This window comes from Neoarius graeffei, chromosome 22, assembly GCF_027579695.1.
Source record: "Neoarius graeffei isolate fNeoGra1 chromosome 22, fNeoGra1.pri, whole genome shotgun sequence".
NCBI lineage: Eukaryota > Metazoa > Chordata > Actinopteri > Siluriformes > Ariidae > Neoarius > Neoarius graeffei.
Window position 1 is genome coordinate 32,522,979 of NC_083590.1, and position 14,188 is coordinate 32,537,166.

Here is a 14,188-nt window from a genome sequence, read left to right on the forward strand (position 1 = left end):
GTTCATGTGAATTTCCAGCTATCAGTTCGAATTGATAGGGTCTAACTTCACATCTCTGTGAAACATCGGGAATGTCACTGTCGATGGTGTCCATTTCGGTAACCTGTTTACATTAGATTCCCAAGCGCTGGCTCCTTGGAAAGTTTTTGTTACGTCACGGGTCACGTGACCACCTAGCTCATTAACGAATCCTTGTTTTACGCTGATGTATAAAAAAACTTGAATAATGTGATGATTTTCACATTTTTGACGCCCTGCAGTGATTTAGATGGCATTTCTTATGTCCTTTATACATAATTATGCCCAGAAAAAAATCCATGTCCCATATCCTTTAAAAACATCTTCAACCAGAGTGAATTTCTTTACATATGTAAAAAAAAAAAAAAACCCGTCGTGGAAAAATGACAAACACCAACACCAGTCTCGTCCTTTTGCAAGAGAAAGAAGGTTTATTGCAGAAACGGACAAGTGATGAGGGTTCGGCACACCCCTCATACCGTCCCTTTGTTCTCAAATCTATATATACTCTTTACTAGATAAAAAGGAGACGTTACATCTATTGCATTACATGATTGCAATTACATGCCCTGATCACGCGCCAGGAGCGTGATTACCTCTAAAGCTGATTGGATCTTGTCTAATCGCTGTCTTGTACACACATCTGCTACATACGGTACGTCTGCTACACAGGTAAGGAGCATGATAAGATAAACATGTTTCAGTGCAGAATGTTCTGTCGTTAGTCCTTGAAGAGGCAACGCAACACTCAGAGAAAAGGAAAATTACAAAACAGTGAATGAACCCTTTATTGTCACTGTTACTAGTGAAATTGACCATCAACCTGTCCTTACAGAGGGGGAACAGGACAGGAAGACAGGGATAAAAGAAAAGAAACACAGTAGTAACATGAGGAAAGATGAGGAAAAAAGACCCCCCCCACTATGCTCCTGTCAGGAGTACAGTGTGGGAGCATTTAAAAACCTCTGCACAAGCACACAATAACACAAACAACAACACAAGTACACTTTAAACACGGGACTTGAGGGGGGGAATCAGGGGTAGGGGGTAAGGGGGTAGGGGGAGGGGAGGAGGTAATCCAGCGCAAGCAAGCAGCCGTCCACTCCTGCAGCCATGAAGGCACTGGTCACGCACCCGCTTGTCACACTGGGGGTAAAAATGGCGACTGTGGAGAGTTAGAGAAGGAATGCGAGGAATGAGAGTGTCTCCCGGCAGCGACCTTCAGGGGGAAATGTTGCCTCAGCAACGGCCTGAACCAAGGCCGGAGCTGTCTCAGGGAGCCGAATGTCGATAAGATATGAATTGTTTGGTCTTTCCAGACGCAGTCTTTGCACGTCCTCACCGCTTGTCCATATCTGTCCATTCCGTCCATTCTATTCAAATTGATCTCCAAAAAACGTATTCCTTGCAAAGCTGAAAGCTGCTCCAAGATAACAGCCATTTAACACAGTATGACTCTATAAACCTTCTACAATATCATCTTCTACAATCACAGTCAAATTTCCAGCTTTCTAAATTTCCCGTAATCTTTTGGTGAAGTTGCCTGTAATCTAGCCTAAAGGAAATGCCAATTAAGTGCTTGATATAAGACGTGCTAGTTGTTCGTGGATTGCTTAAGAGAACTTTTGCACATTTGGGAAGATGTAAGGATGTCTGGTTAGACATCCTCACGTTAGTGGTTAGGCCACTTAGAAAATAAAAAAAAACCTTAATTCTTACTCTTGTATTCATGTTATGTGGAATACGTAAATAGAAAATTCATCTTTTCGGCACCGTTCTGTTATTTCTCGACGTCACTCCATGCACAGCAAACACAACGTTGCCTGAAAGTCACAGCGTCTCCCAGCACGTTAAAGTTTACCTGTGCATGATGCACACTCTTGTAAAACACAAACTTTACATTTGAGTCAGCAAGAGCAGGGCCTGTGTGTGCATGGCACGAGCTGTGTCTGCGAAGAGGGGGATCCCTGAGAAGCATCAATCATGCCTTAAACACACAGTGGGTGCCATGCGGTCTGCTCCTCACTCGCCTCTCAACAGCCATCAATCATTTCACCAGCATGAACCCTGAGCCGTGTGTGCACTGACACTATTGGCCCATACCTGAGAATTAGGGAGAACTGAAATGATCCCAAACCAGATTGGAAGAGAGCAACATTTCCCTCGAGTGCAGCTGTAGAAGCTCAGTTCATGAGAAAAGAAGCTTTGCAGGAAAAGAGGAACGTTTTCATACCATCTGTGAAGGTTTACATGTGTTCGGGTTTTTTTTTTTGTTTCAAATCTTCTGAACTTGTGTGATAGACTTTACAATCATTAATCTTTCCTTTATATTGATTTTCTTCCTTTTACAGTAAAACTGTCATGCGATTGAAAATAAATATTGTTAGAGACACCTGTAATTTTGCAGTTTGCTAACTTATTGCTAGACGACAGTTAAATAATTTGACGAGTTCTATATCATGCTAGCTGAATAGAATGAATAAAAACTTATGAAAAAACATTATTATTTTTCTGATTATACATTCCTTTTGGGTGTTCAACGCGTCTTTCTCTTTCCAAATTCTCTCAAAATCTTCCGTATTTAACAAAGCAAACCTGGCGGCCATGTTTGTTTACAAATTGTCCCAGTCGCTCGCTAGCATGGAAGTTTTACATCTCCAACATGTGACGTCATGTTGTCTTGACAACCATGCAATATCGTACACCATATTGAACGCTCATTCTCCTGGGTAGAGTGACATAATACACGTAGGATAAGCGATCTGCTAACAATATTGCATGCTATCAAACCAAATGGATGAAACCCGCTAGAAGGGAATAGAACATATTGATTGATTGATTGATTGATTGATTGATTGATTGATTGATTACTTTATTCTGAACAATAAAGAAGAAAGATATAAAAATAAAAATTTTAATAAAAAATGCAATAATCAAAACATCGTCATAAACAAACAGAATAGCGTAGCCACAAGGCAATAACATAACAATGTTCAGAAAGGATTAGGAAGAAGTAATAACTTATCCAATCCTAACCCTCTATACCACCGCTAATCAAATGTCACTTTCCACCATAATAAACTATATATACAAAAGAAAACAAAAGCAATAAACAAAAAAGAAAACATACCAACATACCAAAACATACCGACATGGTATAATATCGACCAAATCAAATCATATATACAGATACTTATGTTATGCATATAGACACACATACAATACATATATACAGTACATACGGTACATATACACATACCTATAGCTATACACTAAATACAAGAAGACCAGTCACAGACTTACTCTCATATGTTAATAAAAACATATGTTTTTATTCCATTGAAAACGTGTCCTGTATGGATAATAATCTTTTATTGAGGATGCTCCTGGATTTTGTGATGTATAATATAAGGAATAAAATACTTGAGGCATGCTGCTATAGGAAAATAATCAACAGCGGGGTGTTGGAATGTGGCCTGACTTGAAGTGGCGCTACTGTTAACACCCTAAAGCAACTTACAAACAGTTAATTTATTTTATTCCTTAAAAATGTTTCGCCCTTTTGTAGTCATTTTTTTTGTGTGTGTGGAACATCCATAAGATAAGTAAGGTCTTGTTATCGCTTAAGTTATAAACACAGGTTTTCTATTTTAGATTTTACAGAGCAATGGCAAAGTCCTTCTCAAGACCTTCTTGTGTCGGAAAAGTTTTAACTAAAACTGGAGACTCCTTCTAAAAATGCTAAACATTTCCTCGCTGATAACTTCACATCTACAAAAAAAAAAAGTCTAAATGGAACATCCAACATAAATCCTTGTGTACGTTGATAAGGTATTAGAACAAACACGTTAGATCTGTGAACTACTTTCTGACCAATCAGATTCCAGAATTCAACAGCGCTCTGGTGATAGATTGGGAGATTTCGTTTCACATGTATACATCTTTCTGAAATGAGGACATCTGTTCCCACCAAACAACCTTAACAGATTCCACACTGCCGCAGTAGAGCAATGCCCAGAGGACAGAAGGATGAGAGTGGAGTCATTCTTTTTCAGAGTATAAATCTAGGCTTGAGCAGTGCTGGCCACTAGAGATAAAGAGATGTTCTCATTTTCTCCTCCTGTTCATCTACAGGACTGAGCAAGGCCAATAGCTGACATTTACACAATGCTTTTGTCCACCTCTCTCTCTCTCTCTCTCTCTCTCTCAGCATGGTTTATTCTAGAGCAGCTCTGTCTGGGTTGATACAGAGCTCATCGCATCGTTCATTAAAGGGCTGTGAAGATAGGTACTGCCTTAGTAACATCATTTGGGGTGAATGCTGTTAACTGATTTCCCAAGGCCAGGGCAGTGATGTATGGTACAGTAGTGTGCAAAAGTCTTAGGCATAGGTAAAGAAATGCTGTCGACCAAAAATGTCTTAAAAATAATGAATGAAATGTTTCAACATTAAAAAAAATACTATAAACAGTAAGCGAAAGTGGGCGGCACGGTGGTGTAGTGGTTAGCGCTGTCGCCTCACAGCAAGAAGGTCCGGGTTCGAGCCCCGTGGCCGGCGAGGGCCTTTCTGTGCGGAGTTTGCATGTTCTCCCCGTGTCCGCGTGGGTTTCCTCCGGGTGCTCCGGTTTCCCCCACAGTCCAAAGACATGCAGGTTAGGTTAACTGGTGACTCTAAATTGAGCGTAGGTGTGAATGTGAGTGTGAATGGTTGTCTGTGTCTATGGCTACGTTTACATTACGTCGAATCAGCGGATCATCAGATTAACGTTCTTAAAACGATTCGCGTTTACACTAAAACCGTTAGCCGTGCACACAGCAACACCAATACGCGGATACGCTCGGCTCCGCAGGCATCCTGCGCTCCAAATCACTCCGCCCTGAACAGCGAGTGCCCTCTGGAGGGTGCGCACTCCGGCCCTGCGCAGCTCACACAGCGCGCGAGTGAAGTGAACAAGCCACGATTTGGGACTGAGCCGCTGTGTGTGAGATCCCAGCACATATCACTTATTACTTGCAAGTGGAAGGATGGCAAGCCTAAAGACAATCATAACTACACAATGGGCAGTATTTGCATCAGTATTTGCAGTATTTTCATACTTTTATACTCTTTAATGAAAGGTGATACAAGGCGGAAGTCTGCGCCGTTTTTCAGCAGTCGCGTCACATGACCAACGCCAGCGAATCAGGAAGGTGGATGTCACAGTGACGTTGTCCAATGACGACGCCAGCTAGAGCTCAGCACAGCGTATTCGCGTATTCTCAATGTTTACACAGCACCGGAGCTGATACGATCTAGATTGAATACGTGGACGCTGGCGGATTCCCGTTTCCCCGCTTTTTCAGGGGGGTTAATGTAAACGGACAGTGCATCCGCGAAGAAAACGAGACAGATACGGTCTAGTGTAAACGTAGCCTATGTGTCAGCCCTGTGATGACCTGGCGACTTGTTCAGGGTGTACCCCGCCTTTCGCCCGTAGTCAGCTGGGATAGGCTCCAGCTTGCCTGCGACCCTGTAGAACAGGATAAAGCAGCTGGAGATAATGAGAGAGAGAGAGAGAGAGAGTAAGCGAAAGTCCTTCCCACACCATAGGGCAGCGCCAGTCTCCGTAGCTCTCAGCCTCTCACCTATTACATAGCTAGGGTTACAGGAGGGGGCTGGTCCTCTAGTAACCACAAGGGTTTGACTCCCTACTCGCATCTGTATTGCAGTGTGCCTTGCCAGAAGGTACCATTTTTTTTTTTATAATGGTCTTTGGTATGACCCGACCGCGAGTAGAACTCATGAACTCCCAATCAAGAGGTGGACACGCTAACCACTAGGCCAGCTTGCGGTTAATAAACAGTAATCAGTAAGCCATAATAAATGAAACAAAGTCAGTATTTGGTGTTAGCCGAGTCGACCCTTTGCTTTAAAAAAAATAGTAGTGTCAGGTACAGTGAGTGCAGTTTTATGCGGAAATGAGCTGTAGGTTTTACTGAGCGTCTTATAGAACCAGCCACAGTTCTTCTGGACACTTTGACTGTCACACTCGCTTCTTCATTTTGCACCAAAACCCAGCAGCCTTCATTATGATTTCATTTTTAATCTGAAAAGTGCTCTCTTATGTAACATGCCACTCAGATACAAACATCTTTTTCCTGTAACATTTCATTTTCATTCATCTCATCTCATTATCTCTAGCCGCTTTATCCTGTTCTACAGGGTCGCAGGCAAGCTGGAGCCTATCCCAGCTGACTACGGGCGAAAGGCGGGGTACACCCTGGACAAGTCGCCAGGTCATCACAGGGCTGACACATAGACACAGACAACCATTCACACTCACATTCACACCTACGGTCAATTTAGAGTCACCAGTTAACCTAACCTGCATGTCTTTGGACTGTGGGGGAAACCGGAGCACCCGGAGGAAACCCACGCGGACACGGGGAGAACATGCAAACTCCGCACAGAAAGGCCCTCGCCGGCCCCGGGGCTCGAACCCGGACCTTCTTGCTGTGAGACGACAGCACTAACCACTACACCACCGTGCCACCTAACAAAGTTTGTACGGAAAAATAAATAGGGTGCCTAAAACTTTTGTACAGTACTGTAGATGCTGCAAAGACATGACAATATTTTCCACACAGTTCTGCTCATTTGAATTCGAGCACAAGGGGAACTTTCTTGCACCTTCTCTCAACGCTTTCTGTGACTGTTGACCTTACGGTTTCTGAACGAGGTGTTTGAAAGCTATAAACAGATCCACCGTCACTTGAATGCACATCAAAAAATGTCATCTCACTCAACTCCAAATGGGAAAAATGCCACCACCACCACCATCACCATCAAGGTCTACAGTGATGTTCTACCACATATCCGTTTTGTAGTTACATTCCGCCATGTAGTTTGATTTAAAAGGGGCAGAAATGTAAACCGTTTCGAGGTGAACCCTTTATGAAGTTTAATCCGGTGTTTCCATCCCCGGGAGCTGAATTTATATCCCGTATTAGCTCTCGTCACATCACAAGCATCGCTCTTCTCCGTCCGCCGGCATTCTATCGCTCTCTCGCACGCAGGCATTAGAGTTTTATCTCATCTAGCTCAGCCATGGCTCAGTCCTTGGGGCTGCTTCGCTAGGAACTTATTTCTTATCAGGCACTCTGCACCTCCGCCTGTGATCAAAGACCCAATTAATGGAGCAGAGAAAAAGGTGAAGCATTTGAATAATGGAGACAGCTGTTTTCCTCCATTCAAGAAAATCTATTCGTATTGTTATCAGCTGAGAACAGTTCTCCAGACTGGTGCTTATTTCAGGCCTTGTCTATTCTGGCAGTTTGATTAAAAAAAAAAAAAAAAAAGCTAAAAAAAAGAGGCCTTGAGTAAGCCAGTAGGGAATAGTGGCAATATCTCATCATTCTAACTCATCCCAAATGCAAAATGGGAAGATAAAAAGTGGACGTGGTTCATAATAAAACGATTTCTTTTCTGTATAGACCTTGATGCATTGCAAGGTTGAGTGATTATGAAATATGGGTGTTAATTGTTATGGTGTCCAGGCAGTGGCTAAATGCGACATTTACAAAGCCCTCTGCCAGGCTTGTTCTAATTGCTATGTTTAATACCTTGTCAATGCTACAGGCGTCAGCAAGACATATCAGCCTTTCTCACGTTAAGTCGAATATGAAGCTGGGAATGGAGAATTAAATGACACTTTCAAATGCAGGTCTTCCACCTTAATAGCCTCATCTTAGTGAGGCCACTGCCACATAATTACCCAAGGCGATTATGGGAGGCAGACAAAATCATAAGGTTGAAGGCTATATACAATACATTGAAAGAATGAGCCACAAATGAGAAGGTGCTTTAATGTCACAGCTGTTTTGTCCTTCAATGAACTTCTTCATTTGTGCCGACGCCAGATTGAATTGTGTTACTTTTTGGACTGGACATACGTCTGGAAGGATTATCGTCTCCTTGAAAGCAAGAGTGGAGCACCTTGTGGCCTGGGAAAAAAATCAATATTTTTCAATTATGTATACTGTATATACTGTAGTTCTGAAAGACGGCATGGTGGTGTCGTGGTTAGCACTGTCGCCTCACAGCAAGAAGGTTCTGGGTTCGAGCCAAACGGCCGACGGGGGCCTTTCTGTGTGGAGTTTGCGTGTTCTCCTCATGTCTGCGTGGGTTTCCTCCGGGTGCTCCGGTTTCCCCCAAAGACATGCAAGTTAGGCTAACTGGTGGCTCGAAATTGGTGGCTTGAAAACGGGAAACCTGTCAATGTTCCCTCGACACTTTGATGGCTGAAGCCGTCAGAGCGGCCACGTCACTGTAGTGATGTGCCTGGATGGATGGATGGATAGTTCTGAAAACTACAGATTTCTCTGGACTGAACCATGAAAATTACATCTCATCAACTCCAATTTGCTCACATGATTGTTTAGTGTCGCAGTGATTGACAGGTGAGAGAGAATATTCCATCCTTCCCTCCCTGAGAGCATAGCCAATTTTGCTCCTGTAGCTCCCAAACACAGATAGCTGGTGGGATTCAAACTTGCAATCTCCTGATGAAAAAGTGAACACTTTCTGTTGCATAATGTTGATCTTATTTGTATCATACATTTTATGAAAAGTGAATAAGATTCCAGAGTAACAATTTCAGATTTTAACCAGAGAGACAAACAGGTAGAAAAGCCTACAATCAACACATCATCCATCCCTCCATTATCTGTAACCATTTATCGTGTGCAGGGTCACGGGCAAGCTGAAGCCTATCCCAGCTGACTATGGGCGAGAGGTGGGGTACACCCAAGACAGGGTAAGTTGCCAGATCATCGCAGGGCTGACACATAGAGACACACAACCATTCACACCTACAACCCACCAATTTCGAGCCACCAATTAACCTAAACTGCATGTCTTTGGACTGTGGGGGAAACCGGAGCACCCGGAGGAAACCCACGCAGACACGGGGAGAACATGCAAACTCCACACAGAAAGGCCCCCGTCGGCCGCTGGGCTTGAACTCAGAACCTTCTTGCTGTGAGGTGACAGTGCTAACCACTACACCACCATGCAACCTCCATATTCACTCTGAAATTGAGGGAAAAAAAGGAAAATGACTTGGAATGATCTCGTCTCGTCGTCTTCTGCTTTATCCGGGACCGGGTCGCGGAGGCAGCAGTCTGAGCATGGAAGCCCAAACTTCCTTTTCCCCGGACACCTCGGCCAGCTCCTCGGGAAGAACACCGAGGCGTTCCCAGGCCAGCCGAGAGACATAGTCCCTCCAGCGTGTCCTGGGTCTTCCCCGGGGCCTCCTCCCAGGGGGACATGCCTGGAACACCTCCCCAGGGAGGCGTCCAGGAGGCATCCAAAAGAGATGCCCAAGCCACCTCAGCTGATTCCTCTCGATGTGGAGGAGCAGCGGCTCTACTCCGAGCTCCTCCCGAGTGACTGTGCTTCTCACCCTATCTCTAAGGGACTTGGAATGAATTTACAGAAAGTAGCTTCTGTTTCTTTATTAAAGGACAAGTGTGAAGTTTTATGATTTTAGCTTCTGGACTGAATTTTAGGTATGTGTTTTGACCATACCTTTGCCCTGTTTTCAGTCCGGGAGTTTAATTCACATTCAGGCCACTTTGAAATGGAGGAGGAATTTGAGTACATTAAAAAAGATAAAACAAATAACTGTTCTTTCACAATGCTTTTTATTTGGTTTAAATTCAGGTAAACTTCACTTCACTTTAACAATATAGGTTCTCGCGTGCATTTGAACCAATGCTTGTGCATTACATGCCGCATACGCCTCGAAAATAATGGCAAATCAACAATGCTGGGTACTCAGCAACCGGCAGATAAAGCGTGAGGGCGCATTAGGCAACTCAAAAATGGTTAAATGAAATGTAGGCTAAAGCAAGTGTTCGATTCTGCTTAGAATATTGGCATACGCATACACCTCTTCTAAGTTATATACTTAACAACAATTATTTAACATCAAATATGACTTCTAGGCCTATGTGTTCATAACCACAATGTGCGCACGCCAGTGGAAATGCACAGTGTGACAGCGAGATGAAATAGGCTGGATGAGGAAATAACGCGCAACAGCACATTTGGGACCTGTTCATCTAAAATTGTTAATAACTGGGATGTAAAGCAATGTCCGGTTCTTCTTAGAATTAAGACATACACCACATCTATACCGTGTAAATTGTGAGATTTCACATGACATCAAAAAGCTGAATTGACATCGCAAACTATCGACACATTATAGGCCTAGCATAGACTGATAAAATCAACAAACAGGGTTATCATACTCCATATCTTTCGTAACCTACCAGCTGGTCTTGAGAACATATCTGTCAATTTGGCACATTTTGCTGCCACCTCCTTCCTTTTTTTAAGCTTCGCCCTTTCGGTTCCACCTGGCCTCTTCCTGCCCTCCATCACTGACGCGCGCTGTTTCGCGCCAATGTTGTTTAAGTTCCCCGCAATACAGAGGAGGAGTCTTGGACCAAACCAACTGCAGTAGAGGGGAGGGGAGAATTTCCTTATTTGGTAGCGCCTATTTAATCTGCTGCGATGCTGTCGGCGTCTGGGCTGCCATGTGAAAATGCAGAGTGCAGTTGAATTGATGATTAATGCAAGAATAAGATCAGTGATCAAAATTAGTGAAAATTATTTTCCCCATGCTCCAAGCAGGCCACCATTGATGGTTTGGGCCGGGGATGGTCCCGGCTAAATATAGGGCCACCCCGGCATTGGTTTTGACAGTTCATCTGTTTTGACCCAAAGGACAAGCGAAGTCTTGACAGTATGAGAAAAGACAGTGACCAGGTCGATAAATCAGGTAAAGTTCTTGAGAACGTTGTATTATTATGTTTAATAGCAGTATGCAGTGCTTGGGGGGGGGGGGTGACCCATGTTGCCAAATGTAGGCTAATGATACTGTGGGCTCAACAAAATTGCCTCATTTATTGATGCTATATCAAGGCGCTTGTAATCCACTTGTCCTTTCTTCCTCAGGGTGATACGGTATCTTGACAGAACTATGACATCTACCTACAGCTCCAATGATGTCATCTTTTTTGACATATTTTAGATATTTTCTCCATGTCTTCCCTGTTCAAATCCTCATCTCTCCCCCTGTTAGTGACCTTTGCGTGTGTAGGGATGAAATGAGTATCAAAAGGCACATTTTTTCAGATATGTCTGTGAAGGTTCTCAGTCATCCAGGTCATCGTAATCTGTAGGTGCTAAAGAAGGCAACTGGACTTGCTTGAAATCCTTGAAGACGTTTCACCTCTCGTCTGAAAGGCTTCTTCAGTTCTGTCTGACTAATGAGGAGTCTCAGGTGGGGTTTACATTAGACCGTATCAGCGGATCATCAGATTAACGTTTTTAAAACGATTAGTGTGCACACAGCAACGCCAATACACGATTCGCGTGCACACAGCAACGCCAATACACGGATACGCTCGGCTCCGCAGGCATCCTGCGCTCCAAATCACTCCGCCCTGAACAGCGAGTGCCCTCTGGAAGGTGCGCACTCCGGCCCTGCGCAGCTCACAGAGTGCGCGAGTGAAGCGCACGAGCAGTGATTTGGGACTGAGCCGCTGCGTGTGTGATCTCAGTGCATATCGGGCATGCGCGTCACTTACCACTTGCAAGTGGAAGGATGGCAAGCCTAAAGACAATCATAACTACACAATGGGCAGTATTTGCATCAGTATTTGCAGTATTTTCATACTTTTATACTCTTTAATGAAAGGTGATACAAGGCGGAAGTCCGCGCCGTTTTTCAGCAGTCGCGTCACATGACCAACGCCAGCGAATCAGGAAGGTGGATGTCACAGTGACGTTGTCCAATGACGACGCCAGCTAGAGCTCAGCACAGCGTATCCGCGTATTCTCAATGTTTACACAGCACCGGACCAGACACGATCTGGATTGAATACGTGGACCCTGGCGGATTTCCGTTTCCCGGCGTTTCCAGGTGTTTCCAGGCGTTCTAATGTAAACGGACAGTGCATCCGCGAAGAAAACGAGACAGATACGGTCTAATGTAAACTTGGCCTCGGATATTTATCCTCGAGTGGACCAAAAGTAAACCAAAGGAGAGTCGTTGAGATCACCTGGGTTGTTGAGTCATCCTGGAGGTGTTAGGATCACTGGAGGCTGGGTGTGAACGGTGTTAGCAGCCTAGAGGGTCATTAGGGTGATCTGTGGGTCGTTGGCTCTCTCTGCCATCATGTGAGACTTTGAAGTCAGCTGAGTTTTGGTGTGGATGTGTATTTTTCAGATTTGTATTTTTTCTGACAATTCAGGATTTGATTGATTGTTATCTCACCCAGGACGGAGTCAACTGGGCGCGAGGTATTGTTTTCAGTCGGGTTTCTTTGTTTTTTGGTTCGCAACATTACGGGAAAACACCTGGACCAATCTTCATGAAACTTTCAGGATAGATGGGCATTGGTCTCAAATAGAACCGCCAACATTTTGAGGATCATCTGGTCAAGGTCACGGTGACCAAACAGGTATTTAAAATAAATAAATAAATAAAGCTATGAGCTCAGACAGCAAAAGCGCTGCCTCGGAAAGACTCCTCCCACAAACATGCTGATTAGATCACATACACTGTGCTGTCATTGGACGGTTTCTTGGTTTGTTTACATATGCAAAGGAAGGGGTTTTGGCCATGCCCACTTTTAAACCTCATTGATAAAAACTTCTCCGCTCTGTTGATTTATTATTATTACCTCGCCTGCTATGGACTAAAGAAATCACTTTCAGACATCCATCCATTATCCGTAACCGCTTATCCTGTTCTACAGGGTCGCAGGCAAGCTGGAGCCTATCCCAGCTGACTACGGGCGAAAGGCGGGGTACACCCTGGACAAGTCGCCAGGTCATCACAGGGCTGACACATAGGCTACATCCACAAGACAACGGCAACGAGATTTTTTTTTTTAAATATCGTGTCCACATGGGCAACGGATCAGTAAAATATCAGGTACATATGACAACGCAATGCTTGCTGAAAACGATGCAATACACATGCCACACCTCTACGTGCGCTGTAAGACGGTCCCATCGGAGACACCAGAACAATAGAAGTAGACGCATGCGCATAAACCCCTTCTTCTGTAGCATCAGCCACATAAAGTTTTGATTATTAATCAGTAGCGTAAAATAGTATCTATTGTCTAAGACACTTATTTATATTTCATATTAAAACGTCTATGTAAATTAATACATAGAAAGCCTGGCCAGGCGCTGAACGTTCTTCTGCCTTCACGTTAAGAGAAATTCAGGGCGAGCATGAGCCTAGGTTCTTCCCTGTCACTGTCACACCACACACCTTCTCACTCCCTATCCTATGGATATAGTCCCTTTAAATCACGTGCTCATTTTTTGAATGGAGACGCGGAAAGAGGAATGAACGGGGGTAGATGGAAGCCGGTACGCCAACATTCTGATATCCTCCAGAATTCTTTAATGGTCCGGAATAAATTGAATGCTACACGTTGATGGATTACTTTGTTCTTCTGTGCCCTTTTTGAGGAATGTATTGTCGGACTTAAACCAACATCTGAAGAGGTGAGATCGCTCCTTTTTTTTCACTATTTTTACTGGCGGGATTGTTTTTGGAAAGCGCACAGGCGGTGCACGGTTTGGTTATACTGCTTCCGCAGTGTTTGGACTAAAGACTCTGCCCTAAGGGCTATTCTCTCTCTCTCTCTCTCTCTCTCTCTCTCTCTCACTTTGCACCATTACACAATAAATATTCACAGTGAAAATATTTTGTAAGTGCGTTTCATGAACCAAGTTATAGGATTTGTTGACAACTCGCATCGAGTTTGTTACACTTCGACCCGGCGTGAAGCACTGACAGTCATGTGGTTGTGACGTCATCGTAAACAAATCCGTTCTACTCATCCAGACGACTTCGCAACGGCGCCGTTGCCAGATTTTTCCACTCTGGAACCCGTTCTCAAAAGATTTCGTTTTGGGGCACCCAAAACGCCGGTGCCATGTGGACGCCAGGCCGAAACGATAAACAATTTTATCAGATTCACCTGAATCCGTTGCCGTGTGGACAGGGCCATAGACACAGACAACCATTCACACTCACATTCACACCTACGCTCAATTTAGAGTCACCAGTTAACCTAACCTGCATGTCTTTGGACT